At 39.6% G+C, this 26,883-nt stretch overlaps 1 protein-coding gene and 1 long non-coding RNA gene across 3 annotated transcripts in view; one reads left to right on the top strand and one right to left on the bottom strand.

Annotated features, from left to right (window-relative positions):
* Positions 1-5,282, top strand: part of LOC105480055 (uncharacterized) — a 28,986-nt gene extending 23,704 nt beyond the window's left edge. Inside the window, exons 4-5 of the long non-coding RNA XR_011608216.1 lie at positions 4,501-4,640; positions 5,119-5,282. This is a non-coding gene — a long non-coding RNA (uncharacterized lncRNA). The remainder of the gene's footprint in view (positions 1-4,500; positions 4,641-5,118) is intronic.
* The window catches only part of LOC105480053 (nebulette), a 379,519-nt gene that overhangs the window by 187,038 nt on the left and 165,598 nt on the right, over positions 1-26,883 (bottom strand). The gene's annotated exons all lie outside the window — the stretch shown is intronic.

Genomic DNA, 26,883 nt, shown 5'->3' with positions numbered 1-26,883 from the left:
GGAGAAGGGAGGGAGGCAGGCAAGGGTTGAAAAACTACCTGTCAGATACTACGCTCACTACTCAGGGGACAGCAACATTAGAAGGCCAAACCTCAGCCTCACAAAATATACTCATGTAACAAACCTGCATATGTATTCTTGAATCTAAATTAAAAAAAAAAAAAAAAAAAAAAAACCACAGTGTTTCGGGTCCTTACCTGTACCTAAACAAAGGAACATAACTACCCAAAAATACTAGGCTTTCTGGAATACATATATGTGAACAGACACTGGCATTAATAAACCTTGTTTTTTAAGCCCTTAATCTCAGTTTCAGTCAAAGATAAAGTTTCCAGTCCAGGTGTTTTTATCAGAACACCCAAAGTCAAATCTCCCTAAATGCCAGCATCTACCCTCCAAAGGCTGACCTCCATTTCACTGCCCTTTAGATAGAAGCCGGAAGTCACCATGTCACATTCACTTAAGAAGGGACAAATTAAAGAGGTTAAAGTATTGACCTAAAGTTAAAAGAGAAAGAAAGTGAGGCTGTAAGGGATTTTGCTTTCTTCTAGTGGCAGGTCATCTTCGTTCCCCCACTTCTTAACCAGTGTTTGACTTGTCAAAATTGCTTTGCTTCATCTGCACCTGACATCTAAATCATTTGACAGGCACATAACCTTATCAAATTTCTAGTTATAGTACAAATAGAGGTAACAAACCATATCCACTGAAATTGATAACGGCTCAAACAAAGAGCTGAAAGGCTAGGCTTGCAAGACAAGGGAGAGGCACCACAGACAGGGGAGCTGGCCTGTGAGCCCAGAGGAGGAGGAGGAGGAGGAGGAGGAGGAGGAGGAGGAGGAGGAGGAGGAGGAGGAGGAGGAGGAGGAGGAGGAGGAGCTGGCCAGATGAAAGGCTAATTCCACCAAATCCAATTGGTACTCAAATCCTTCTGCCAGAGATTGAATCAATCAAAAGGCCCAGCACTGGGGTGGAAAAAAAAAAAAAAAAAAGTGAAATCAGTGGTGTTAGCTTGTTCCAACTAGCATTTAAACTTGAAAGGTGAATGTAACAAAAGCATCAGAATGGTACCTTTGAAAGTTGTCTGCCAACCACAGTTTGCCCTAATACGTTGCCAGGTTATGAAGTGCCACTTCCTAATTCAGTCTTGCAATGCAAGGAATACTAATACAGCCCCGGTTTTATCTGTAATACAGCCTAATCTCCCTGCTCATCTCTAGGATTTGCTCAGAAACAAACAGGGAAAATAGGGTGTGCCATGAAAAGAATACAATATTTTAAGGGAATATATCACATTGAAAATTAATCTAAAAAGGTGGTATGAAACATACATCCTTTTAAAAATCTTTTTTGTTTGTTTAAATGCTCTAGGCTCCTAACACTTCAGGAAATATTGAAGAAGAAAATAAGGAAATAGATATGAAAAATAGATGTAGTCAGCTAGGCAATACCCCAGCTAAAAGACAGACCCAAAATTCGATTCAAGTTTATCCAACCATAAATATTCCATCTTCCCCAACACTTCCCTGGTCTGAGACCTTTCATCCCAGTCCCAGGAAGGGCTCCTCTAAGATTGAAACTCTAATCAGAACACCAAATCTTTTTAGTTTTCTAAATGAAGACAGATCAATAATATCCCAAAGAATAGACAGCTTATTCAAGTAATATACAAGGCCACTTGTAAATCTACCCTATTTATGACATTTCTCAGTAAAATTAACAAGAAAAGGTAACCCAAAAAACGACGAGATATTTGATGAAATCAAAAGTTTAGAAAGGGCTGGGTGCAGTGGCTCACATCTGTAATTCCAGTGCTTTGAGAGGCCAAGGTGGAAGGACTGGTTGAGGCCAGGAGTTCGAGACCAGCCTGGGCAACATAGCAAGACCTGGTCTCTACTAAAAATTTAAAAAAAAATTAGCCGGGCATGGTGGTGCATGCCTGTGGTCCCAGCTACTCAGGAGGCTGAGGTGGATTGCCTGTACCTCAGAGTTTGAGGCTGCAGTGAGCCGTGATTGTGCCACTAAACTCCAGCCTGGCAGCCAGAGCAAGACCCTATCTCAAAAAAAATAAATAAAAAATAGATCAATAAAAAAGTCTGGAAAGGTGTGTTGCCCAGACCAGCCTGGGCAACAGAGCAAGACCTTGTCTCTACAATAATAATAATACACATATAAGATTGTATTTCTATGAGTACTTATTTAGGTATATAAATGCAAACAAAAGAAAAACCTGGAAAAAGGTACAACAAAATGCCAAATGGTAGGAATGGTCCTTTGAGAGTAGGAAAGAGAAGAGGCAAAAGCTGGTCGAGAGAGCCCAGGTGGTCATTAGCCTTGTCTATAATATTTTTATTTCTTACATGTATTTACGTTTTGCTCGTATAATTCTCAGAAGGGATCTAACATTATTACTTCAAGAAAACATGCCATATTATTTTAGATCTTTCAATGTATAGAGTAAAATTGGTGAAATGCTTATCCCATAGGTTCTCTTTATTCTGATTGACTGAATAAAGGTAAATAATGATGTAGACATACATAATGTTTTAAGCAAACATAATATAACACAGTTATTTATTTATTCATTTATGTGTTTGTTTAGTAGAGACAGGGTCTCACTCTGTCACCCGGGCTGGAATACAGTGGTGCAATCATGGCTCACTGCAACCTCTAACTCTTGTGCTCAAGCAATCCTCCTACCTCAGCCTCCTGAGTAGCTGGAACTATAAGCACATGTCACCATGCTCATCTAATTTTTAAATAAAATTTTAGTATAGACCCGGGCTGGTGTCAAACTCCTTGCCTCAACCAAGCCGTCTGCCTCAGCCTCCCAAATCACTGAGATTACAGAAGTTAACCACCACATCTGGTCACAGTTTAATTTAAAATTTTAAGATGTGAATATATTCTTTTAAAGTGTCTCATTTCAAAAAAAATATATATACCACCATAAAATTCACCATGAGATGAGTTTCTATAGAAATTCCATAGGGCTTGTATTCAAAGAACTCAATTTAAATGGCTTAACCTGCTAGCAAATATTTGTGTGTTTGTAGCCTATACAGGAGCGTAGAGTATTGGAGTTGGTATCGCCTATAAAACTCAAATGTCATCAGTGAATGGGCTAAGCCATACTTTTGTCCAGCTCTGGTGGTCACAAAGAAAAGTTTCTTTTTGTTCAGAAACATAAAAAAGTTCTTTTGTTCTGGAACAAAAAGAACAAAAAAAAGTGTCTTTTTGTTCAGAAACAAAAGAACCAGGAAAAGAAAAAAAAATGTTTAGGTGCTTGGGAAAGAAGAGACACTGAAAGAAAAGTAGAGAAGAAAGAAAAATAAACAGGCAGATGTACAAACACCTGCAGTGCACATACAATCTGTTGGTCAAGGTCATGTACATATAGTGTGCATGGTACAAATAGTGCAAGTAGCATGGAGGTGACTACCAGTAACCAGTGTCCTTATACTTGGTAAAGTATCAGCCTGGGCCCCTAGAACAGAGAGAGCCTCTATACCTCAAGGCCAGTGTGATGGCAAAGATCCACATCTACCAATCCCTCCCCAAGCTCTAGAAATTGCATCAGGTACAAACTTAGCAGGTTGATCACTATTCTAGCTCCCAGTTCTTCTTGGCTGCTTTTGTTAGCAAAAGTGGGACTGATTTTCTATATAAGTATCAATCCTTTTTGAATCATCTTATAAACAAAGCATATTTTAAGTTTATTATTTCTTCCTTCTAACAGGCAAGAATATTTTTCCAAGGCTGGTAAGAACTGTGCTTAAGACATTTCATCAAAGTCTCAGTCTCATCCAACATTTTTTATTCCTTTTTAATAAACAGAGATGGGGCCTCACTATGTTGCCCAGGCAGATATCAAACTCCTGGCCTCAAGTGATCCTACCACCTCAGCCTCCCAAAGTGCAGTGATTATAGGCGTGAGCCACTGTGCCCAGCCCCAATGAATTATTTATTCAAAGCCACCTCACTAAAATTCCACTTAAACACACAGGTTAATTCACTGTCTTACAACAAAGGTACCTGGTCAAACTTCATGTGTCCTGAAGATAGAGAACACATAAAGTTCAAAATATAGACATATTGATTTGAGGTTAGGTCCTGCTGGAGGCACAGTCTACCCGAAATGGCTTCAAACACTGATATAGGCCAGAAAGGAAAAAACAAAAAAAAGCCATTCTAATGTTGGCTTCACAAACACAGGAAAATTATTTGTCTCTCCCCCTTCCTAGTATTATGAAGAATTCTATCACATCTCATAAAAAGACACAAAATTATAAAATAATCACTTTATAAAGTGGAAAACAAAAATTTCATATATACCGTGGTCAGCATTTGTCATTCCTTGAGCAGTCAGCATCCTACATCCCTTCTTTGGGTAACAGCAACCTGACTTGCTTTTGAAAACTCAGCACTCCTTATCTCTCCCAAGGCTGGATAACATGACTTGGGATTGGCTAATCAGAGTATCATACTTCCCTATTTCAGTGACTTGTTCAGCCACGGACACGATACCCAATCAGGGCCAGAGAGACCCAGTGACACGGGTGATAGGGGCCTCTCTTCCACCGGACTGACAGCTACAAGGATGTAGGCTGAAGGTCTGGCAGCCACTTTGCAACCATGAGGTAAGCCTGCCTGAAAATGGAGTTGTCACAGAAGACATGAATTGAGAGATGGAAATAAACAGCCTATGAGCCCCTCTTAGCAGCCTTGCCCTAATGCCAGTTTCACCCCCCTGGACTCCTCAGGCACCAGAACCAACAATGCTAATGACAACTGGAGTTGAGATTTCTGGCATTTCCAACAAAAAGAATTCCTAACTGATATACTCATCTACATTTTGTTAGCATTAAAACATATCTCAATGGATTTTAGACTCTTCCAGATTACCTTTCTCCTGTATCATACCTTTCATTTGCCAGGCTAAGACTTAACACAGCTGTTTGTGATCAAAGTTCAATTACCCACCCCAACAGAAAAGTGGTTCAGAAAATCCTGAACAGTGGGTACTCAAAAATCATCTGCATATGGTTTAGGAATGCATCGTGTAGTTACAGAAAATTCGGAAACATTGTCAAATGTTGTTTAAATATTTTTTGACAGATCCTCCGATGGGACTCCCCCTCTCCAAACTACTGCATGTAAGTCTAACTTCAGGTATCAGTGCTCACACAAATGTTAAAGAGTCTCAATTTCAGCAAGGGTGTCCTATCTTTTTATTTGTAGAACGTTGAACTTGAGCAAGAATTCTTTTCCTAGAATTTGCTGGGGTATCACTATTTGAGCTTCTGATGATAATCATATTTAATAAATACACTATAATGTCACTAAAATGATATTTAAAACAATTTTTTTACACTTCAGTAAATGAATTTTCTTTTCTTTTTTTTTCTTTTTTTATTATTATACTTTAAGTTCTACAGTACATGTGCACAATGTGCAGGTTTGTTACATATGTATACATGTGTCATTTGGTGTGCTGCACCCATTAACTCGTCAGTTACATTAGGTATATCTCCTAATGCTATCCCTCCCTCCCCGCTCCCCACAATAGGCCCCGCTGAGTGATGTTCCCCTTCCTGTGTCCAAGTGATCTCATTGTTCAATTCCCACCTATGAGTGAGAACATGCGGTGTTTGGTTTTCTGTTCTTGCAATAGTTTGCCACGAAAGATGGTTTCCAACTGCATCCATGTCCCTATAAAGGACACAAAACTCATCCTTTTTTATGGCTGCATAGTATTCCATGGTGTATATGTGCCACATTTTCTTAATCCAGGCTGTCACTGATGGACATTTGGGTTGATTCCAAGTCTTTGCTATTGTGAATAGTGCTGCAATAAACATACGTGTGCATGTGTCTTTATAGCAGCATGATTTATAATCCTTTGGGTATATACACAGTAATGGGATGGCTGGGTCAAATGGTATTTCTAGTTCTAGATCCTTGAGGAATCGCCACATTGTTCTCCACAATGGTTGAACTAGTTTACAGTCCCACCAACAGTGTAAAAGTGTTCCTATTTCTCCACATCCTCTCCAGCACCTGTTGTTTCCTGACATTTTAATGATTGCCATTCTAACTGGTGTGAGATGGCATCTCATTGTGGTTTTGATTTGCATTTCTCTGATGGCAAGTGATGATGAGCATTTTTTCATGTGTCTGTTGGCTGTATAAATGTCTTCTTTTGAGAAGTGTCTGTTCACATCCTTTGCCCACTTTTTGATGGGATTGTTTTTTTCTTGTAAATTTGTTTGAGTTCTTTGCAGGTTCTAGATATTAGCCCTTTGTCCAATGAGTAGACTGCAAAAATTTTCTCCCATTCTGTAGGTTGCCTGTTCACTCTGACGGTAGTTTCTTTTGCTGTGCAGAAGCTCTTTAGTTTAATTAGATCCCATTTGTCAACTTTGGCTTTTGTTGCCATTGCTTTTGGTGTTTTAGACATGAAGTCCTTGCCCATGCCTATGTCCTGAATGGTATTACCTAGGTTTTCTTCTAGGGTTTTTATGGTTTCAGGTCTAACATTTAAGTCTCTAATCCATCTTGAATTAATTTTCGTATAAGGAGTAAGGAAAGGATCCAGTTTCAGCTTTCTACTTATGGCTAGCCAATTTTCCCAGCACCATTTATTAAATAGGGAATCCTTTCCCCATTTCTTGTAAAACAATTTTCAAAGGAGAGAATAATTCCACAAAATGATTGAAAACAAGATAACTGTCATTTAGCTGTGTATATTCACTGATTCTATATTTCTGTTGCAAAGATGTTTCCTGTATTATGCAAAATTCCTAAAAACCCTAAAAGCAAGAACTGACAAGCATCCTACTTAAACCTTTTTGGATATCTTTTAATCACTTAGCATACCATAGGTATTCAAAAGTTCTGATATCGCCTTCCCCAAAAAACATTTTCTCACTATCTTTTTTTTCCAGTCATTTTAATATTTTATTTTTCAACCATAGTGCTGTTTAGTAATGTCCATTAAAAGGGACAAAAGATAATTTCTGATATCAGGGCAATCATATCTTAAGAATGCCAAGTTTTACATGGGTTTGAGAAACTTGACAATAAACTTAGTATTTAAATTGATCACAGTAAGACATCAGAACATTCACTAGAATATTTTATCTACAATCTAATTTCAATAAAAAATAAAGAAAATGTGAAGGCTGGAAGCTGACCTTCTAGGGTGGGTAGGGTAAGGTAGATACCCTAACCCTTGGGAACTGAAGTGGGGAGTGTGGCAACCTGGTGAAAAATCCTGGATTCCCAACTTGGAGTTGGGCCTATCCCATGGTTAGACCTTAGCAGCTATCTGGAGAAGCACGTCTCTTCACTTAGGAAGTAAGAAAACCAAATTAGATAATCTCCATAAGTCTTGTAGAACGCCGAGACTTTATGATTCATTCTAGAGAATTATCTGGAAAATTAACCATGAAAGATAGAACAATTATCTTGAGACCATTTAAAATAATCACCAAATACACATAAAATCAGTGTGCTGCAAAAGTATGTTCTAAACTTCAATGCAAAAGTGTACACTAAACTCCAATCATAGCTTAATTTTAATTTATGGTAGAATCATTTTCAAAAATCATCAGTGAAATAAAGGGAGTTTTCTGATTAATCTTTGGCTAGCCAAAACAGTGAATATGGAAAAACCTCTCTTTCCATAAGTATTCCAATTATATCTGGCAATAAACATACTAGTTGTTATCAAATTGCAAATCACTGTACTCAAAATATCTGTCCATAGGAATTCACAAGCATCCAGTGATAACTAGTGTGGTCTAATTGTGTACAAGGCAAAGAGAAATTAAAGTAATTGGTGTGTCCAGGGACATAACCCAAAACTTGGCCTCATTAATATATTGGCTAGGCCAACTGAGCAGCCCATTAGACACAAACTAATGAGACATATACACTTACCCCTGGTATGACAGTCTGCAGGAAAATGCTACACAGGACATGCACAATAAGGAAAAATGCCTAAAATCATCAGACACTAAGAAATCCTCAGTGACTATAAGTTACACTTTAGTTAATCAAGTCCTATTTAAAATGCCTCAGGGAACTGGTACTTAAAATTCTTTTATAGCAATTACTTTTTTAAAGAGAAAGTAATGATCCTAATTTATCTATTTTGCAAAGCCATGTAGTTTTTCAAAAGGTAAAAACATTAAACAGTTCACCCAATAATTAGTTTTTTAATCAAAACCTACAAGGGAGGGAAAGGCACTTTTTAATAATGAAGTTTTTCAGGCAAACATCCAAAAATCCAACAGAAAATGTACCTGGAAAAAAAAAAAAAAACACTTCAAACTTCTAAAAAGTAAAGATTATATTAAAAACAGGTACACCAAAAACACACAGTAAAAATCTAATATCAAACTTGTATATGCTGCATTGATTTCCACCATCATTTTAAAACCAACTATCATGATGTTATCTCAACTTAATTACAAAATTATTTGTTTCCAAGCTATAGGAACAATGTAGTTGTCAGGTTGTTTGACAGGGTCCAAGGGACAAAACTAAATAATCTAGAGGAACGGAATGTTATTTATGTTTTTCATGTAGGACAAAATAAAATATTGAACTAAAACTATTATTTCTAGAGAGAAGGCAAATTGGTGAAAATTTTCAATCTGACACAGAAGAGTACCTTGTTTTATCAGGTTTTGACAATGAAATGTCTCTCCCCTAGTTGAAATTCAACTCGTTTTAAGCCAGAAAATTGAAGAATTGGAGCATTCTACAAGGCAGAGTGATTCTTTTTATTCTGAGGTACTGAAGGAGCCCTGAAAAATCTTCCCCCATTCATTCTCTGTGCACTTGGGCCCTGCAGTTCTTCCTTACCAAGCAGAAGTCAGCCTTAGTCTTATGCTATAAAGCAGAGGTCCCCAACCCCCAGGCCACAGACTAGTACTGGTCCACAGCCTGTTAGGAGCTGGGCTGCACAGCAGGAGGTGAGCCACAAGTGAGCTAGCAAAGCTTCATCTGTATTTACAGCCGCTCCCCATCGCTCCCATTATCGCCTGAGCTCTGCCTCCCTTCAGATCAGCAGTGGCATTAGATTCTCATAGGAGCACGAATCCTATTGCGAACTGCACGTGTGAAGGATCTAGGTTGCTTGCTCCTTATGAGAGTCTAATGCCTAATGATCTGTCACTGTCTCCTATCACCCCCAGATAGGGCTGCCTAGTTGCAGGAAAACAAGCTCGGGGCTCTCACTGATTCTACATGATGGGGAGTTGTATAATTATTTCATTATATATTACAATGTAATGATAATAGAAACAAAGTGTACAATAAACATAACACACTTGAATCATCCTGAAACAATCCCGTGCCCCGTCCATGGAAAAACTGTCTTCCACCGAATTGGTCCCTGGTGCCAAAAAGGTTGGTGACTGCTATGCTGAAGAAAATGCCCCACATCTTGGCCGGGCGCGGTGGCTCACGCCTGTAATCCCAGCACTTTGGGAGGCCGAGGCGGGCGGATCACAAGGTCAGGAGATCGAGACCACGGTGAAACCCCGTCTCTACTAAAAATACAAAAAATTAGCCGGGCGCGGTTGTGGGCGCCTGTAGTCCCAGCTACTCAGGAGGCTGAGGCAGGAGAATGGCGTGAACCCGGGAGGCGGAGCTTGCAGTGAGCCGAGATCGCGCCACTGCACTCCAGCCTGGGCTGGGCGACAGAGCGAGACTCCGTCTCAAAAAAAAAAAAAAAAAAAAAAAAGAAAATGCCCCACATCTGTAATACCCTTCAATCTCAAACAGATCACAGCTACTCTATCCCCATGCCCTTCAATCTCAAATGGATTGTAGCAACTCTATCCTCACAGGCTAGGTGGTCAGAGACCTCCGTTACCCACTCACAAAAAATTTTGTTCGAAAAATATTTTTTATTCAGGGTCTCTAACATTCTAATAAGATTATCTCCATATAAAATACCAGAAATGGATCAACTATATTACCATGAAATCTCAATCTAAGCTGCTAATTAAATATCAGACTAACTAGCCACATTTCTCCTTGAATCCTGCTACTCATTTTGGGCTTAGTGAAAACACTCTACTATTTTAGTTGAAATAAATAAATAAATAAATAAATAAATAAATAATAACTAAAACTACCACTTCCCAAGTATTTCCCACAATCTACTGGTACTCAGCTATACTGAACATACAATATTCAGGATGGAGAGTAGCTCTGACTAAAAAGGTAACTGAAAGCTATAACTAAAATTATGTTTAAAAAAAAAAAACAGTGTGCATCTATATATAAAAGGACTGGTAGGAAAATAAAAATGTTGATGCATTAGATTCTTAGAGAATGGGCCTACGGGTGAGTTCAGATTTTTATTTTCGTTATTGTTGTTATAAAATTATTTGTGTAAGAATTAAAAAGTTTAAAAACACATCCCTTCAGGTTAAAGGGATTTGATATATTCTGGACCTAGTGGCATTACAAGCATGGAGAATGGACCCTGCTCTACAAGGCAGAAATGAACTGCAACTACATAAAAGTAGGCCAAGTGCTAAATGGAAAATACATCAGAGGCAGTGATACATCATAATTCATTGTCCTCCTGCCAACTTCTAATACATATGCAGTTGCGTATAGGTGCTTTATCCAAATGAGTACAATATAACCGCGAAATATCATACCATATATATAATTCATGCAAAGCAACGCAACAGTTCAAAGGCTGGTTCCACTGTTGCAATAACTAGATTAGCCTACTCCAAAACAAACACAGATTTTAAAATAGGGCTAACAGTAATAGAAATGTCACATATCTCATTGACCTAAGCAAAATAATTAAGCCGAAAATAATTCAGCAACTGTTCGCTTCCCTTCAAAATTCCCAAAGTACATTTGGGTTAGATCCTAACTGAGCAACTTAATGCCTATTAGTGTTACAATCAGCTCAGCTAATTATTACTCAAGGTTTGCCAGCCTTCTAATGTCAAATGTTCCTAAATAATGGCTAAGGAAGATTTAAACAAATGATACCTAAAATCCCTTTCAAAAATAAGTTCTGTGTTTCTCTAGTATCTTAATATATCAAAACACTGATGCACAAACATACAATTTATAGGTTCTTAAAATAAACTAGCATCAATTAAATCATAATGAACAAGTCATTTCATTTCATATGTTTAAACAACTGAGAGAACCTTGTTTTCTCTTGAGTATGAATTTCTATGATAGATCCTAAATAAAACTTGAAAATGTAAAATGAAATAAATGAGACAGACAATATAAAAACACACTCTCTCCAAATAGAATCAGAATAATAAATCCAAGCATCTGCTTTATATTCACAGGAACTTCTTTTCTTCTCTTTATTTCATTCAACTATGGGAAATTGTTAGCACAGAACCCCCAACACCCATCAAAAAGATGTTATCGACTTACTATCTTTGGAGTCCTATTTTAGCAATCGTAAAGCATCATTATTTGAATTTAGAAATTCATTTCTGACATTACATTTCTCAGGTATTTGCTAGATGAAATGTGGATTAAATGGATAAAGATATTAATGTACTTTTTCTAAGCTATTATACCATGTTGCTATAATTGCATATATACTATCTGTAGGACCATTATGGGTAAACCTATAAACAAGATCATTGCTTCTTTTTTTTTTTTCCTAAGACATTCACATATATCATTCATTCTAACCAAACCCTAAGTGGATATTTCCTAAGAACAAGGTTTCCCTTGAAGCCCTCAAATGATAACAAGTTGAGTTGAATAACCCCATGCCTGCCCATTCCTGCTTCCAGGCCTTTGTTCACCTCTCCTCCCTGCTCTTTTGATGTACATGCTGCTGGATGACACACCCATTACTCCAGCCACATCTCTTCATTTAATCCTTTTCACTACTCCACCTCTCTTTGTGCTTTCTCAGTGACCTCAATGTCACGTATGCAATGCACTCCACATCCTCACTCCTCAATCCTTAACCACTTCTCCCAAACACTATATCCTCCGCTCAGCTCTGCCTCCCACAACCAGAGCCACAGCCTGGAGCATGGTACCAATAGCTGTGCTGCCTCCCAAGTCTATTTCAAGCATCTCAGTCTATACTAGGATCCATCTGAGACTGAAGGGATTATAGCAATGTGGGGCATTTTCTTTAGAGCATAAGACTGAGGCTAACTTCTGCATGGTGAGGAAGAACTGCGATGAACAAGTGCTCAGGAATAAATGGAAGGAGATTTTTCAGGGCTCCTTCTGTACTAGCACCCTTTATTTTTCCACTCACTCCTTTTAATACTTCAACAATCCTCTGACATCACTAGGACTTCCACTGACTCCACCTACTGGTATTGCTCACCAGTCTCCACAGCTTCATTTCCTTCACACGAAACTTATATTCCATGGTCCAGCATCATGAGATGATATACCATCTTCAAGGACTGGAAAACTTGATGAATATGTCAAGTCTTCCTCAAATTGATACATGGCTTCAATGTAACATCAACCAAAATCAATTATCCTCAAATACTCTTCCCTTCTGCTCTCTGTGGGACTCTTCTAGCAAAACCCCAATTCTGGTAAAATCCAATCTCTTCCTACTCTGCGTTGTATCCAAAAGGCCAGTGTGGTAGAGAAAAACACATAGCCATGCTCTCTGGCTCCAGCTTATGATCATTTCAACTCAGCCCTTAGCCATGTCTGGCAACCCCATGAATTGTCCTGAGTCTGTGACTTTCCTACTCCTCAGAAAAAAACCCTTTCCACACTACTCTGCCTCCTCAGCATTCCACAGCTGTGCCTTCACTCATTTTCAATTGATAATAATTTTTATTTTACTGTAAAAATGGGGCTACTTAGAAGAAAGCTTTAGCATTTTCCCACCAAAAAAAAACCTGACCAACGCTCTGCCATCTGTTTCAACAGATGAACTGTCCTGGCTCCTAGCTAAGGCCAATCCCTCCCTCCATTGTGCAATAAGTCCTATCCCCCCTTGCCTAGCCAAGGACTTTGCCCCAAAAATTAACCTCTCTCCCCTCCATCATCAAATTGTCTCTGTCTATTGGGTCACTGCCATTAGCATACACACATACTACGTCACCTAGATCCCTGTTTTTCCACTACTCTATAGCAAAAACTCCTCAAATAGTTATCTGGATTCACAGCTTTGACTTCTCTTCTCTTCTCTTACTTGGTCATGAGCACACTCCAAGCAGATGTTTGTCCCACCACACCATGGAAACCACACTTGGCAAAGCCACCAGTGAACTCCACATTGCTAAATCCAGTGGGCAATTCTGCCATCAACTTCTTGGGAGCATTTTAGCAGAGTTGAAACCACCCTTCTTGAATGATTTCCTTCACTTGACTGCATCCCAGTCCATAGAGAAGTGCATGGCACACATTAGGTACTCAATACATATTTGCTGAATGAATAATTAGTCCATTGAAATTTACACTGCTCATATTTTCATAACTAAATATTATCAGTATGAATTTACAGTAAATGTCAAAACCGTGATTACTTTAAGAATTTTTGCTGCCAGAATCTGGTTTGTCACTTATTTAAATAAGTGGTCAATTTTCTAAAGTGATGCTTTTAGTACAAATGAACAGAAGATTTGTGATCTTGGGAGATGTGTGCATAATAAGTCCTTCTCTCTCAAGGCAGCCAAAATCTTAAAATCACCATTTCCCCCCAGCTTACCGAATTTAAAAACATTTAATCCAACTTTACTTTGGGGGAGGGGGGATTTGTTTTTGGAGGAGAGGATTTCCAAAGGTGATCATTCAAAACATGTCTTAGTCTTCATTAGCAATATATGAAAACCAAAATAAAAGAGATGATATACCATCCTCATGGACTGGAAACCTCAATAAATATGTCGTAGTCTTCAAATCAATAGATAGCTTCAATGTAACTCCAACCAAAATTCCGAAAAATGTTTTTTTAAGAATGTAATAATTTATATGGATGAATAAACAACCAAAAGAAACCATATATGTATGAAGTATGAGAAGACAGGGAGGAGGGGAGTGTGGCCTTTCTGGAGAAGAAAAATATTATAAAAACTTCATGAAGTACTAGCATGGGACTAGATAAACTGATCAACAGAACAAAGCAGAAGGCCCAGCAACAGAACCCCACTTATACTGACATTTGATTTATGATCATTATATCTGAGGGATTCTTGTTGCTTGGAGGGTCAAGAATCCTCAGTGTTCATGCTCAATGAACTTTTATAGGAGTAAATCTTTTGGAGCAGGTGTCTTTACCCTGACGTCTGCAGAGGTTGGGGGGTGGACTGTGGATAAAATTCAGGGAGTCAGTAAATTCAAATGGGGAAAAAGAACATCTTTATTTTTACTCACCTCTAACTGAAATTTAGCTTTTCTACCAATTACGGCTGAAATACGAGCAGAACCTGTGATGTTAACATTGATAAACGTCGGAAATATTTTCCTGTCACATTAGAGTTACTAAGAGATATCTTGAAGTTATTATTTATACTTGTCATTAAATTGAAGTTATGTTATTTGGCATCTTAATGAAGCCATATTATTCTATTATGAATTCTTTATTAATATTTTGATAACTATATTTAATATACTTCATTTCCATGTGATCTATTGTATTTAATGGAATTAAAGAAATTTTTTTCTACATGGCAGCCAATAAACTTTATACAACTGCCAAAAGGGTCCAAGGCATACAAAAAGTTAAAAAAACCCTGCTTTGGAATGCAACAACACTTACGGCTATGTTTGTGTCCTCCCCAAATTCATATGTTGAAGCCTAATCTCCAGTGTAATGATATTTGGAAGGGATAGACTTTGGGAGGTAATTAGATCATGAGGACAGGGACCTCGTGATTAGGATTAGTGTCCTTATAAAACCACGGCGCTAGCTCTCTCTATCTCTACCATGCGAGAATACAGAGAGAAGACAGCCGTCTGCAAACCAGCAAGAGGACCCTCACCAGACACCAGATCTGCTGGCACCTTGATCTTGGACTTCCCAGCCTCCAAAACACTGAGAAATAAATGTTTGTTGTTTAAGCCACATGGTCTATGGTATCTTGCTGTAACAACCCAAACTAAGACACTTACCTTCAGGCCAAAGATATCTCAGAGTACCAACACTATGCAGAGAATTTATGCAAGTTAAAATTACTCACTAAATCCAGCTTAGCCAGCCTAACAAAATGACAATTTTCTTTCTGTCTCACACAGTGTGACTCAGTCACTAATCTTCAGCCAGAAAGAATGTTTGCCACTATTTACTACATCCAGCAGATAATCCCTTGGTTTCAGATCATTCATCCCTGCTCTGATTTTCTGACTACCAATCTGACTGCAAAATCCTCTCCACATCCTGCTTTTCTCCTTCCCTTGCCCCGCTACTCAGTCCACAAACCTGGGCACTCTATTTTGCATGCTGTCCATCAATCAAGCTCTACCCTATACAACAAATTAGCATCCCTAACACACACTCTGACATTTGACAGCTTTTCTCTACAGGGACACAGGAGCTATAATTTAATAAACAAAACCTATAGAGAAGTATGAGATATTTCCACATTGGTTCATTTAACAATTTTCTCTGCAGCAAATGAAATGTTCTAGACTTCATTCCTATTTCCTAAATGGGGAATTGGCTCTCTGACTTATGAGGAATGGTATGTAGGAGATTTTTTGCAGTAGATTTATAACTGTCAAGCCTTCAAAAAAAATGCTATTAGCTTGATGACAAAAAAAATGTTGAAGAATCATCTATAAATAGGTGGTTCTAAAGTTTGAAAATTTTTATGACAGTGTTATAAACACTGTCATATTGTGAAACTGACAATCAATTTAGTCACATTTATTATCATAAATTTTGAATAAAATTTAAATCAATTAGATTTTCATGGAAAATAGAAAATTTTACTTGATATTTGCTTTTTGGGGTTATTTTAAAGAAAGTGCCCAGCTGACAAATATATGCCTATAAGACCAGAGATTCTATTGAGTTTTTTCATTTGTTTATATAAATGCTCATATTTTCCTTTTTTTGTTTTGTTTTTAATTTTTTTAATTTTTTAAAAATTTTTATATTCAGGGGGTGCAGGTGCAGGTTTGTTACATGGGTATATTTCACGATACTGAGGTTTGGGCTTTTAATGATCTCATTGCCCAGGTCGTGAACATAGTACCCAATACTGTCTCAACCCTTGCTCCCTCCCTCCCCTCCCCTTTTTGGAATCCCCAGTGTTTATCATTCCCATCTTTGTGTCCATATGTACTCAGCATTTAGCTCCCACTTACAAATGAGAACATGCAGAGTTTGGTTTTCTGTTCCCACATTAATTTGCTTAGGATAATGACCACCAGCTGCATCCATATTGCTACAAAGGACAAGACTGTATTCTTTTTTATGGCGGCATACTATTCCATGGTGTATGTGTACCACAATTCTTTACGCAATCCACCACTGATAGGAACCTAGGCTGATTCCATGTCTTTGCCATTGTAAATGGTGCTGTGATAAACGTGTGCAGATATCTTTTTGGTAGGAATGCTAACCCTTATGTTTTTAAAAGTAATGAAATAAATTACATTTTCATTTTTTAAAAATTACTAATTAGTAGTTAAATGTTGGTTTAAAATAGATATTACAGATTTATATGAATGTTTTTTATGCTCTATGACTATCTAGCATCTTTTGAATGCCTTTCCTAAGTTTCATCAATTTTTCACATTTTAAGTCTTGCTTCCCATCAAGTAGAAGGTATAGATACTTTCTCAACCTCCCTTGCAGTTCAGACACAGGCATGTGACCTAGGCAGCATGAATTAGATGGACCCATAAGAGTCTTTAATTCCAAAGAGAACATGGAGAAGCAGGCACCATTCAGAATTCTTATTCTGAGTGACGACAGAGGCTCCTGAGCTCACGAGTGCCACAGGCCCCAGTGGCAGAGGTTCTAGGACCCAGAAGCCCATGAGAGCAATAGGAGCTGTCACCTCTTATCAGCAGATTTAACAGGGTCCTTGCTGACGGTCACTATGCACTTTGAGAGCTCTGTCCCTGACTCTCAGCCTTCAGACCTAACTCTCCTACCCTCGCCTTGAGCTGCCTTCCTTACGTGAGCTACCTACTATCCTCTACTAAAATTTACTTTCTCCATAGACCAACTACAATGAAATCAGTCATTTGCAACTAGTCTTTTTTTTTTTTTTTTTTTTTTTTTTTTTTTTTTTTTGAGACAGAGTCTTGCTCTGTCACCCAGGCTGGAGCGCAGTGGTGTGATCTCGGCTCACTTCAAGCTCCACTTCCCAGGTTCATACCATTCTCCCGCCTCAGCCTCCCGAGTACTTGGGACTACAGGCACCTGCCATCATGCCCGGCTTATTTTGTTTTTGTATTTTGTTAGTAGAGACGAGGTTTCACTGTGTTAGCCAGGATGGTCTCGATATCCCGACCTCATGATCTGCCCGCCTTGGCCTCCCAAAGTGCTGGGATTACAGGTGTGAGCCACTGCACCTGGCCTGCAACTACAAAGTCTTTTAGGGAATTTTTCAAAGTCTTTTTAAAACAATCACATCTACGTGACATTTTAAAACATGTAAAATCCCAAATAAAAAAGATTAAATAGCGGTGTCTAATTTTATTAATATTTAAGAAGATATACTCATGCAAACTCTGGTCACGAAAGTTTTGCTAACAAAGGACATTACCACATTGCAGGCAAAAGATACCACTAAACTATGAACGATGTTGATTTACTGGCAAGGTGAGAACAAGGATCTAAATGTAAAAGGAGTTTATTAAGCCTAATGAATATCTTACAAGGGCAGGGAATTCTTAACATATGTACACATATTAGCTATTTCCACAATTATGCTGCATAGCAAACTAGTCCAAAAGTCAGTGGCCTACAATAATAGGCTTTCATGCTTCTTGCTCACGGGTCATAGTCTACTCAGTTTTAGGTTTCAGGGTGGCTTTATTTCTGCTCCACATGTCTCCACACCCTGCTAGACAGTAGCTATACAGAACATGTTCTCACAATGGGTTGCAGGGATGCCATAGAAGCCCATCTAAGACCTCTACTAGTATCATATCTGTTCAAAGCCCATTGGCTGGCATGAGTCACATGACCATGGCTGACATCAATGGGGCAACACTACCGTCTCTAATAGAAAATCCTACAAAGTCACATGGCAAAGATGTGGGCATACAATTCAAAAAGGGAGAGGTGAAGAATGGAAGGAAAACACTTCAACAATTACAGAGGCACCTACTCCCTGATCTGGGGCACTGCCACCCTAATTAACTCTCTAAAGAATATAATGCACTGGTTTATCATGGCTTAACAGGCTTTAGCCACCCATCGGCATCTCACCCAATGGCACTTCATATTACGCATAAAGGTCAGACCAGCCCCTCACAATGTCAAATTAAATCACAGCCGCATAAACAACTGCAACCATCTCACAACAGAATCATCTCACAGCAAACAAAATAAAATGTTACATAACTCCAATTACTGAACCTCAGAATGCAAAGCGATTCTTCCCATCCAGTAATTTAAACTGTCTTTCAGTTCAGCCAGCTAAATCATGTTTTCTCACACTTTGAATTACGCTGACCTGAAAGGAATATACCTTGTCACTGAGTCATTTATTTTATGTCATACTTAATTGCTCTCTTTAGTCTCTCCATGTGTAGTCAATTTATCAGACAAAATATATTTGAACTTGAAGCTGATTCCATATAAGAGAAGCTAGAGGCAAAGTACAGTGAAGCCAACTCCAGGGGGATCTTTCAGTGAATTTAATCTATGAGATCCAAAAAGAGTAATTGCGTCTATAATATACATTAATTCAAGCCTCAAATATCACTGCATTAATTAATGGATACGATTCAAAGGTAACTAATTCAATGTCTTTTTGCATTCAAAATCCAGACTCAAAGATAATTCCTTTCATTGGCCATAATCTAAAAAGCCAACAGTTATACAGTTGACCCTTGAAGAATGCAGGGATTAAGGGCATTGACCCACTGTGCACTCAAAAATCTGCATGTAACATTTGACCCCCCAAAACTTAACCACGTATAGCCTGCTGCTCACTGGAAGCTTTACTGATAACACAAACAGTTGATTAACACATATTTAGTATGCTCTACGTATTATATACTGTGTTCTCACAATAAAGTAAGCTAGAAAAAATGTTATTAAGGCAATCATAAGGAAGAGAAAATACATTTACTATTCATGAAGTGGAAGTAGATCATCATAAAGGTCTTCATCCTCCTTGTCTTCACGTTGAGTGGGCTGAGGAGGAGGAGGAAGAGGAGGGGTTGGTCTTGCTATCTCAGGAGTGGCAGAGAGGGAAGAAAATCCACTTATAAGTGAACCCATGCAGTTCAAACCCTTGCTGCTCAGGAGTCAACAGTAGTTAACTTATAAAAGTAATTAAAAATGCTTACAAACACCTCTCCCGGAAGCCAACCACAAACACCCACATTGGGTTGGAGAAAACACGGAGGGCATGGGGACCGCCTCACCTTGGAAGCAAAGTCTGAAAGCCAGGACAGGGAAAAACGCCAAGGGAAAATGATCTTGAAAAGAAATGGTTATTCCCCTCTGAGAAATGTGCAGCACCCCCCAGTCCCTGAGAACAGGAGCCCAGTGCTGACAGAGCCGGCATGCAGGGCAGACATCATAAAAAAAATGATGTTTCCAGTCCCTGGGGGTGGGGACAGCAGCTAGTGCTGTCTTCTTGGGAAGGCAACACATTAGCAATTGCAGCCGTGTGAAGGTGGCTGCTTGGTCACCTTTTTGGTGCAGGACAATCACTGTTGTTTTTGTACAAAATAAGAGCTGCCACGTACAAGGAAAAAGGGTCCCTGAGCATGAGCAAGGCCTGAAAAGTAAAGATCCTCCAGTTCAGTGTAATGATGAGGGGATTCGCAGCAGCACCGCACACTGAGGAATACCAATGAGCAGCTCTATGGTAACCGAGCAGACAAATCTATCAGCAAGATAAATAGGAGGACGCTGGAGAAACGAAATGAACTCCCAACTTCGCTGTTCTATATTTTTGTAAACTGTTGCTAATAACCCCTCCACATCAAAACATCCTTGAATTCCTTTTTAAATTTCCAAAACCTACTTTCAGGGTTTATTCTCGAGCAGTTTTCACACATGCTAGAGCTGACGCAGCTGTTGCCGAGCCATCTCTGCAGATGCTGCTCGGCTTGAAAATAATTATTTCTGAGTGGAGAAGGCTTGCTCTGAGCTACATGTTGTGAGCAGCAATTCTTACTGCTGTAACCACCAACTTACCCTTTGTGGGACTAATTCTTTTTCTTTTACAGTTTATTACAAAAAAAAAAAAAAACTCTGCACCTCCATATTTCCAATTCTATTTTTATAAAGGAAGAGTACCCTTTATAAGATTCCTTCTGTGGCCAGATTCCTTCACACAACTCCTCTTCGCCAGCAAGGTTCAGAGAACAGCGCGTTCTGGCTCATAACTCAGGCAACACTAATGTGGGTTCTCAGACCAAACACAGCACAAACCAAAGAAGGCTGGAGACTTCTAGACGCTTCTTACATCAAGTGAAACAAAATCGGTTAATGTGCCACTACTATGTGATGCCCTTTCAAGGTTCTCCCATGTGAAGTTTTAGGAGAGGCCTTTTCCCCAGGGGGGTGGGGCAAACTAACACATTTTGGGGACATGATTTCCAGAACACTTTTTTACTTGCAATTCCCATCCCACTCCCAAATGTAAGAATAACAGCTGTCATTTTCAACATTGATCAATATCACTTCATAGAAAGTGAAGTGAAAATGCAGAGTATCCTGAAGATAGCGATTGTGGTTATTTCCTGGGTGCCTGGAAGTGCCAAGGATTGTCCTAGGTCTATTGGCTCCATGCCTTATCACCAATCTCACCATAATCTTTTGTGAGAGAAAAACATCACCCATTCTAAAAAAAAGAAAATGAGAGTTTAAGTAACTTGTCCGAGGACACATAGTATTAAGTGGCGGAGACAAATTGAAACCTAAGTTTAACTTGTTCCAAAACCCTCACTGTTTCCTTCACATTCCACTCGTTCTCAGGGGACTAGACTATAATGCCAAGCTATTTAAACTGCAAAAGTTACCTTCTTAAAAGTATCATATGGACTGCCTAAAAACAGCCAGAAAGTTTTACAGGGATATTTTTGATATCCCTCAATATAAAGACTAATGGTAAAGCTAAAAATCTAAAAAGCAGTTCCAACTCTCAATACTAACTGTTTTTGTGCAAAGATTTTTCTCTGGCCTCTTTCTCTCTCTGTGGACCCCAGAATAAATTTGGAAATGTGTGTGCAATTGATCAATGCCTCGGCCATTTTGAAAAATAAATGTTCAAACTGGATAACAGTTCATCATGCATAATCTATAAAATGTGGGTTATTTATCCATGAATCATAAACATTTAGTTTCAAAAATCCATCTTTCCATAATGTAACGGAACATAATTTTAGAAAGCTTTGGTCACCACTTGGTTTTTACTTTACTATCACTGTTTGTCCATCAGTATGAAAGTCATTTCCCCTTAAATAATAGCCAAACTCTTTAATCCTAATCCTGAACTCACTCACTCACTCAATCCTTTGTTCATTTAAAAATTTACAACCATGGGGTTGCAGAGACAATGGGATCAGCAAGCCCCCTGCCCTCTCAATCTCTGACTACAGCCAGGAACAGTCCCTGTTACTCAGGTCTAGAATCTCAAAGGCATCAGTGACACTGGACTTCCATCTCTCTCCATGGCACTGCCAAGGGGGGCGAGGTGGGAAAGGAAGCGGCCACAGTCACCATTAGGTACCTCCATCCCTACAGCTGCAAACCACATTAAATAAATGCACAGTCTCAGTAAAAAGAAAAAATAAATTAAAAATTAAAAATTAAAAAAACACAGTCCTGTGGCTAGAGAACAGAGCATCTGGACGTGATGTCTAAGTGCGTAAGCGCTCCTCCCTACTTCCCACTGGTTTTCCAATCATAAATTCCTCCAAGGGAGATTTGAGCCACCACCACCTTTTCCACTCATTTATGATCACTCTTCAGTACATGCCTCCTTCATGGCCCCCTCTCCCTTCCTTTCCATTTTCTTGATTAACTGTTTCATTATAATGCACTTTCACTACAGCAAATATGTCCTAACACGGCTCCATACTTCAAATCTCTCCCAGTCCCATCTATTTGCTGCCAGATTCATTAGCAGCAAATCACTCTCCTGCCCAGCACCTTGCAGATCTCCACACCTCATAATGGAGCCCAACCTTCTTAGCATGTTATTCAGGTCCTCTGCCACCCATTTCACCTCCCCTTTTCTCTTCTGGACTTTCCATAGAGTCACTGGTCCATAAATGGTCAATTAACACATCTATCACATTCCTAGCTAGGATATACTAGGCAAACCTAGAATATCCATCTCTCCTGCCACCAGCTGATGCCTGCTTCCTCCAGCAAGGCACTTCCTCCTCAAAAAGGCCTTGGTTTCTTTCCGATTATACTCATAAATATCGTTTAAGTGTGTTTCATTGAGTTACTTTCAAACTTCTTTGGTGCCAGCACACTGCAGAGTAAAGACCCTTCATGTATGCAAGCAGGAGCACACACACAGAAACCCCCAGTGAGCCCAGCCATAGCAGGGAGCACAACTCGTGTTCTCTTGTTGACAGTACCCATCAGGACTGTACCTGCGCTAGCTTTTCTCCTATGGAACTTTGCTTGCCAACAACAAGCTGAGCAAAGTCAGAAACTACAACTCATGCTGCTTTGATGCTTTGGAGCACCCAGAAGCAGCGCCCTAACAGTTGTGAGATAAATGGGTGCTGTGGGTTGCTGAGGAGTCTCAAGAGAAAGACAATGAAATCATGAGATGGGAAGCATCTTCAGCGATAAAAATGAACTCCTGGGTTGGGCACGGTGGCTCAAAGCCTGTAATCCCAGCACTTTGGGAGCCCATGGTGGGCAGATCACTTGAGGTCAGGAGTTCAAGACCAGCCTGGCCAACACAGTGAAACCTCATCTCTACTAAAAATACAAAAATTGGCCGGGCGTGGTTGCAGACACCTGTAATCCCAGCTACTTAGGAGGCTGAGGCACAAGAATTGCTCGAACCCAGGAAGTGGAGGTTGCAGTGAGCCAAGATCACACCACTGCACTCCAGCCTGGGCAACAGAGCGAGACACTGTCAACAAAAAACAAAAAAAAGAAAAAAGAACTCCTGAAGAATTTAGGATTCGGATTTGCAGCCAACACTCCAATGCACTATGGATTAAAGTGTTCAACCGGTTCCTAACAAAGTATCATTACACAGAAAAGCAAATTTCTAATACAACTGGGTACTTTCTATGATCAGATCTACTTTTTAAAATGTTTTTGAAACGTGAGTAATTTATTCCTTCATTGGTTTAATAATAGCTTCAATGGTACTGTTCTGATCAGCACTACAGCAATAACTGAAAACATTCGATGCTTGAGATAGGACCCTATACAGAATTCGAATTTAAAAATCAGTAAGCTCAGAAAACATGAGGACATTTATTCAATACCAATTAAGATGGGTACCGCCAACAAAATGGCAGTGCTGCTAAAATAATAAACTGGCTAAAATCATTGACCTCCGAATGAAAAGTTTACTGCATAACTTAATTAAAAGTATTAAAAACATTCAGGAATGATGAAAACCAAATGGAGTAAAAAAAAATAATAAATTAAATACGATAAAAGGCTATTTACCAGAAATCACAATTTTTAAAAGTCCAAATATAAAAATTTCACCTAATGAAGAGATCTTGGAGAATTTTAAACCTAACACGTCACATCACTGATACGACATGGTGTGGAAGTCACAGAAATGTCATAATAATGACTATGCTGAAATAGCTAATAAGAAACATCTCAGGCTTTGGAGTTGAAAAGTCTTAAGGCCAAATATTAGCAAGGGCCCTGAGTAGTTGTGTGGCCTCAGGCAGTTTACATGACTTATCTGAGTCACAGCTCCCTCATCTGCAAAATGAGAACAATCATGCTAACCTAAGAAAGTTATGGGGAAGATTAAATGAGATACTGTACAAAAAGCCTTAGCAAATGACTGGCTCATCATTAACTCCCAGTAAATAATGTCTGTTATTGTTTCCAGTAACTCATTCATTCATCTAGAATCTATGGGAAATCCAAAGATAAGGTCTTCACTCTTGCCAGGGCTCTCAACAATAGGCATTTAGAAACCATGGCTCCTGGCTGCTTCAAGAAATGTGCAGATAAAAGAAGGCAGGGGAAATGGTAGAACAATAAAAATTCTACGTCTACATCTCATACTTGACATCAGAATTAAAATATATATAACCAAGCAGATGGCCATGAAGAAGAATAGAAATTACAATAATGCACACAGCAATAATACTATCCAATCTGCATATCACATTAAAAATCCAACTGGCATTGCTTTGAACACTCTGCAACGTGTCAATTCTGACACCCCCTAAAAGTCACAATCTGAATTCACAACTAGCCCCAATGAAGTCCCTTAATTCGATCACTTCATTTGTCTATGGACAAACTTCTGTCAGTCCAATATACGGATCATGAGGACTGTGGGATGACAAGGATGGAAGGTCACACCCCAGCAAGTTCTGGGGGCTACCAACAAGACAGGATCCGCCATCTGGAACGAGTGAAGATATGGTGGGTGTTCAGGGTCAGGCAAGGCCTGGAGTCAGAGCCAGTAAAGGAGCCCAAGCAAACAATAATTCATTCTCTTTCCCAGACTTATGTTTGAATTATTTATTTTTATCTGCGACACCAAAAATTTCCAAATCCTTGGCTTTTACCATACAAAAACTATACAGAAACCCAGATGTGTGTGTGTGTGGCAGTGGGGGAGGTGGCGGGGAAAGGCTGTCGGGGAAGAAGGGCCTACTCTCTGAGTAAGACCAGAGTCCTACTACAGAGACCAGACTGTTTATTCCAACAGTCATTTATTGATTGCCCAATTATGTGTGAGAAGACCTGCAGTGATGCTATATTCTCCCAGCCCCACAAGAAATACAAGCCAGGCTGGATGTAGTGGCTCACGCCTATCAACTCAGCACTTTGGAAGGGTAAGGTGTGAGGGGTGCTTGACCCAAGGAGTTCGAGACAAGCTTGGGCAATATGGCAAGACCCCATCCCTAGTAAAAATTTTAAAATATTAGCCAGGCATGGTGATGCATGCCTGTAGTCCCAGCTACTCAGGAGGCTGAGGTAGGAGGATCACTTGAGCCCAGGAGGTCGAGGCTGCAGTGAGCTGTGATTGCACCAATGCACTCCACCATTGGCAACAGAGTGAGACCCTGTCTCACCTCACAAAAGAAAAAAGGAAAAGAAATACAAACCAAACTGATTCTACATCCAGGATTTATATACCCAGGGTTGTAAAAGCCAAAGCATTTTCCCTACACTCACTGGAACTCATCTAAGGCAATGAGGTCCGATGGCTCCGTGTTCTCTTACAACCCCCGCTTTAACTGCCGTGGAGGCTATGAAGCCTGTCATATTTCTTCAAACATAAACATGAACGCTGCTCCTTTAATGTCTTTCTTCTCCCATAATAATTTGCACTCTAATTCATAGAAATGCAATTCCATCATTGGTTCCCCATGCTGATGTTTGAGAAAAGATCATGTGATGCAAACCGTAATGACTAAGGAATATAATCAAGATGACGCCAGTAAGTGATTTCCAGCAATGTAGTCATTTACTATAAAGCACTTCCTCCTCTGATGGAAGGGTTTAAAAAATTAAACTTTCACTGCTGCCACGAACTGTTGTAGTTTGGAAGGCGGCCCATGGTCGTGTCACCATCTTTGGTGAATCTAGTTAAGAGTTTTGGCCACTAGGGCAAGGAAAAAGCCAGGCAGAGCAGGGCAGAGTGGGGCAGAGTGGGGCAGAGTGGGGCAGAGTGGGGCAGAGGGACCTGCAGCTACCACGACAGGTTTATTATTGCCCTGCCCTCAAGAGGCCATATGGCCCCAGCGTGGCCCCAGGAAATGGCTACAGAGGGGCCCCGAGCGCTAGCTGGATGGGGTGGTTTATAGTGTCCCATGTTGCACTATGGTAGGCAGGGTTCTAGTCCCCCCATTAGTACCCAGTCTAAAGTGACTTTTCCTGGCCAAACACATTTATCCCTCCCCATCTACACAGGGTTGCAGAATGTTGACCTTCTGCAAAGAACAGAGGTCTCTAAAGAGAGAGAAGCTGCCCATTCCCAGGTAAATGAGTGAAGCAGGAGACCAGCCTTTGCAAAGGAAGGAGCAAAACATTTGTAGAAAAATAAAATCAAGTGGGTAAGAATCTGTTTAAATTGAAACTCTGAACATTTTGAGATAGAGGGTTAAATACTTACTGCAAACAGCAATAAGGCTCCCAAAACAAGAATGCAACACCCCAAAATGACTAAGTGAGCAAAAGACTGCAATGGAGCAGATGACATCAGGTAAGATGTGTCTTGTCTTTCTGAATGCTCTGCTGTTTTTGTAGTCTAAATGGAAGAAAGCTGATTCACTGGAGAGAAATCAAGTGCATTGAAGGGAGAGAAAGAAGGTAGGAATCGAATGGCCAAGAAGGGCCACATTGGGATTTAACGGCAGAGAAAAAGGCTAGAAGCACCAGGTAGAGGAGGAGAGCTGGTCTCCAGCAGACAAAGCCAGCACAAGAGGCTGCTGACTTCCTGGACAGGAATTCGCTCTTGCACACCCAATTTTCTGCAGTTCCCTCTGGAAACCAATGCAGATCCCCATGAGCTTGTATAGTATAGAGCCTCCCTTCTCCACAGAAAGTAG

The sequence above is a fragment of the Macaca nemestrina genome, chromosome 9 (genome assembly GCF_043159975.1).
Source record: "Macaca nemestrina isolate mMacNem1 chromosome 9, mMacNem.hap1, whole genome shotgun sequence".
NCBI lineage: Eukaryota > Metazoa > Chordata > Mammalia > Primates > Cercopithecidae > Macaca > Macaca nemestrina.
Note: the sequence above shows the minus strand (reverse complement) of the source record. Positions and strands in the feature narration are given on the sequence as shown.